At 33.6% G+C, this 5,000-nt stretch overlaps 1 non-coding gene across 1 annotated transcript; it reads right to left on the bottom strand.

The window, feature by feature from the left end:
• Window positions 1–1,212: 1,212 nt before the first annotated feature.
• TRNAS-GGA lies at window positions 1,213–1,300 on the bottom strand. The gene has a single exon. It is a non-coding gene; the product is annotated as a tRNA-Ser (tRNA).
• Between the last annotated feature and the right edge of the window lie 3,700 nt (window positions 1,301–5,000).

A 5,000-nucleotide genomic window follows, 5' to 3' on the forward strand; every position in this document is an offset into this window, starting at 1 on the left:
AGGTTGATAAATCTTTTTAAAAGGGGAGCTCCCAAAATAATCCATGAACTCTAAGTGGTTATTGCTAACTTTGTTCTTATTCACTGAAAAATCCCCTAAGCCTGAAAATCATCAATTGTCTTATGAACTCAAAAATCCGATAGATTCATTGTTAAAAAAAGACATGTTCAAAGAACAAAATGATCCACTTTTCTCGACTTTTTTCTCACAGCGGATCCCCAGACCGATACTTTCTCTCTTTCATCAAATAATCTTATTCTTGAATCATTTGTTCGTGGTGAAAAAAAAATTGATATTTGCTTAAGTTTGTCTATGTCTAGTGAAACACTACGAGGATTTCGATATGATATTTATTACTTTCTATAATACCATCTGATGTATTATCTTTATTGTTGTTGATAGTGAAAGTGAAGCAAGATCATGTTAGTTCCATAAATGACTTACTGTTGTTACATACTTTATATACCCTCTATCTGTTCCGATTAAAAAAAAGCTACCCAAAGCTCCTATTTGTTTTTTTTGAGCGGATCGAGGGTTAATAAGAATTCGACTTAAATATATTCTTATCAAATTATACTATTATTCCTTTTATTAATTGGCTTGATTCAGATTATTCTTAAAAATATTGGTAATTGAAGGTTTTGTTAAAGGAATAAGAAACACTTTAACATGATACTTTTTCGGTTGGGTATGGCTGCGACTATTCCTCAAGCCCGCCAATTAATTAACCATAGACATGTTTTAGTTAATGGTCGTATAGTAGATATACCAAGTTATCGTTGCAAACCTCAAGATATTATTACAGCGAAGGATGAACCAAAATCTAGAACTCTGATTCAAAATTATCTTGATTCAGCCCCCCGTGAGAAATTGCCAAATCATTTAACTCTTCACCCATTCCAATATAAAGGATTAATCAATCAAATAATAGATAATAAATGGGTTGGTGTGAAAATAAATGAATTGCTGGTTGTAGAATACTATTCTCGTCAGACTTAAACCTAACTAAAATAACAAGAGTTTTTTTTCTGCCATTCATGTATCATAGACATAGATATAGGAAGATTTTCATTTCTTGCTCACTTTTTCCACTATTTTCCGTATTACCGAAAAAATTAGGAATACAGAATCCATATCAAAAAGTTGAAATAATGGTATCCATTGTTATTTGAAACATTGCGATGAGTAATATTGATGAATTTGGTAAAGGTTCGGAAAGAGAGGGATTCGAACCCTCGGTAAACAAAAAGCCTACATAGCAGTTCCAATGCTACGCCTTGAACCACTCGGCCATCTCTCCCACAGAATGATGCCCAGAAACCTGGTGAATAGTGAATCATTGATATTCTATTTTGGTAGGCGCATAAAACTAATTCGAACTAGAAAAATAGAAAAGAAAATAAGAAAAACCTCTTACGAGGCCTTAAGATAAACAAATTTGATTAATGAGTCAATTTTTACGTTATTTCGTACTGTATTGTACAATTCCTTTGTTTGTGGGATTCTTTTGATTTCTCACGCGATAAATAAATTATGGAATGGATTTCTACCTATGCCTAGATCTCGGATAAATGAAAATTTTATTGATAAGACTTTTTCAATTGTAGCCAATATCTTATTACGAATAATTCCAACAACTTCAGGAGAAAAAAAGGCATTCTCTTATTACAGAGATGGTGCGATTTGATTATCTTTATTTCAATTTTTTTTCGGTAAAAATTGAAAAAAAAAACCTACGTTTGCTGAAGGTGAAATTTGTAAATAAAACGATTAGTTCCTTCTGTCGTGTATCCCGATTAATGCAGCCTCATATGCTTCAATTTTAGGTTTATAGTATTAAGCGAAAGGTTATACCTATACTTATAGGGGTTAGGTCAACCCTACTCTACTAGTACCAATGGGCGGCATGGGGGAAGAAGCACTACGCTTAGGAATCAACAACACGAAAACTTTGTAAAAAAAAAATATCTTTCCTTGTCTTATCGGGATAGAGATTAACAAGAATGGTTGGGACAATAAACATCCATCTTGTTCGTATTTTGGATACCCGTATAACCATCGAAGATTGTTGAAGTGATTAATTCCGAGAAATTAAGCAACGGTGAGGACAAAGAAATTGTTGAAGTTACTGTTTTTTTATCCAGTACCAACATATTTGTTGTTAAGAAAAAATCTTTTACAGGAGGGTTGGCTAGAGATTTGTTGTAAAAAAAAACACTAGCTCTGCTCAGTTGATAATGAGAATAGAATAATTCAATCTTTTTTGATTATATGTATTTTTCTCATTATACACATAAGGGAGGAGCCGTATGAGATGAAAATCTCACGTACGGTTCTGGAACGGAGATTCTTTGAACCGAATGACGACCGTAACGGATGTCGGCTCAATCTGAAGGAAATTATGCGGAAGCTTTACAAAATTATTATGAGGCTATGCGACTAGAAATTGATCCCTATGATCGAAGTTATATACTTTATAACATAGGCCTTATCCACACAAGTAACGGAGAACATACGAAAGCTTTGGAATATTATTTTAGGGCACTCGAACGAAACCCCTTCTTACCCCAAGCTTTTAATAATATGGCCGTGATCTGTCATTACGTGCGATTATCTCCACTATAGAGAGAAAAAAGAAAGGAACGAGTAAATCCGCTAATACTAATCGAATAAATACTCGAAAAAATAGGCTTTCTACATATATATCGTACAAAACAACGATTTTTTTCAGCTGTAGCAAAGAGAGAAACCTCATAAAAGTCAAAATATGAAGAAATAGATATGCCTAGATACTTTTTTTCTATGGATAAAAGATCTAATTGATAGAGGAAGCACCGTAAGGATCAATTAACGAGGTTTTGAGCCGATACAATAAGAACTGCTTACTTATATCATGATAGAAAAGTTAGGAATCCACTTATGTAATAAAGTGGATCCCCTGAAGTTTTGAGCAGCGGTGTAGTATCAGATCCCAAAGATAGTAAGTTTTTTCTTTCTTATCAAGAAAAAAGTCTTTTTCAAAGATTCTATAGAAATTGATATATCATATAGGAAAGTATATGATATATGAAATCGAGATAGTTACCTTTCAGAAAATTAGAATAAGAATGTTAATGTCGATGTTTTATTCATTTTTCTGAAAGTAGGAGAAAAGATAAAACTAGAAAAAAAAGATGAAATTCTTTGAAATTCTTTATTAGTCAAAATTCAAGTTTAAAACTTATGTAATTAACTTCTTTTTTTTTTTTCTTTTGGTTAACTCCAAAACAAAATAATGGAACACCAAAAGAATTTACTGTTGAGCCGTATGAGCCAGGAAACTCTCAAGTACGGTTCTAAGGGAAGGAATTTACTCACCTATTCCGACCGAGGAGAACAGGCCATTCGACAGGGAGACTCTGAAATTGCGGAGTCTTGGTTTAATCAAGCCGCTGAATATTGGAAACAAGCTATAGCCCTTACCCCTGGTAATTATATTGAAGCACAGAATTGGTTGAAAATCACAGGACGTTTTGAATAAGAACACTCTGTTTTTTGTTTTTTTTTCTATTTTCTTATTTCATTATATATATATATATATTTCATTTATATTCTCTATAGAATATAAATAATATATATATATATATTTCATTTGTTATAATTTATTGTTTGTTGCTCCCATCAGTCAAATAAAACAAATCATTTCTATAGGAACAACCAATTACAGAATTTCAGTATCTCCCCCTTAACTTAAAATTGTTCTATTTCGTCTGGTATTTCGTAGAGATAAATGATACGTGGATATAGTAGAGAATTTTCTTTTTTTTCTACTATTCAAACCAATATTCAATTCAATCAAACTAATAAAAGAGACCCTCGAAAAACTAAATATAAATACCAGTGTGTTCCCTAATAATGCTAATGACTGCTCACTCTATTTGAAATAGAGTACATAATAATACCTTCTCTATAAAGAGAAAGAGTGAAATTAGTTCTATCTAGGAGAACTTATGAGTGAAATCTGAATACATTAGGCTGCACAAAAAATTATTAAACTTCCATTCAAAGTCCAGAAAAGGTCTTAAAAGATTAAAAAAGGTCCGTTGAGCGCCTCACTGCTATGTCATAATAGATCCGAACACTTGCCACGGATTGACTTCGAGATCATAATTGTTCTAGTGAATAACTAAAGAAAATGGATTATATGAAAGAAAATATAGAATGGATAGATGGGAAATAGAAGAGAACGAAACTCAATATAAACATCTTTCATAAGTTCACTAATTCTGTTTTATGTTGGCGAGTTTCTTTATATGTGTTGTCTGGAAAGAGGAGGACTCAATGATTATTCGTTCACCGGAACCAGAAGTTAAAATTTTGGTAGATAGGGATCCCATAAAAACTTCTTTCGAGGAATGGGCAAAACCCGGTCATTTCTCAAGAACAATAGCTAAGGGACCTGATACTACTACTTGGATCTGGAACCTACATGCTGATGCTCATGATTTCGATAGCCATACTAGTGATTTGGAGGAGATTTCCCGAAAAGTTTTTAGTGCCCATTTCGGCCAACTCTCCATCATCTTTCTTTGGCTGAGTGGCATGTATTTCCATGGTGCTCGTTTTTCCAATTATGAGGCATGGTTAAGCGATCCTACTCACATTGGTCCTAGTGCCCAGGTGGTTTGGCCAATAGTGGGCCAAGAAATATTGAATGGTGATGTAGGGGGGGGGTTCCGAGGAATACAAATAACCTCCGGTTTTTTTCAGATTTGGCGAGCATCTGGAATAACTAGTGAATTACAACTCTATTGTACCGCAATTGGTGCATTGGTCTTTGCAGCCTTAATGCTTTTTGCTGGTTGGTTTCATTATCACAAAGCTGCTCCAAAATTGGCTTGGTTCCAAGATGTAGAATCTATGTTGAATCACCATTTGACAGGACTCCTAGGACTTGGGTCTCTTTCTTGGGCAGGGCATCAAATACATGTATCTTTACCAATTAACCAATTTCTAAACGC

Source organism: Abrus precatorius, unplaced genomic scaffold (genome assembly GCF_003935025.1).
Source record: "Abrus precatorius isolate BTA unplaced genomic scaffold, Abrus_2018 Scaffold0, whole genome shotgun sequence".
Classification (NCBI taxonomy): Eukaryota; Viridiplantae; Streptophyta; class Magnoliopsida; order Fabales; family Fabaceae; genus Abrus; species Abrus precatorius.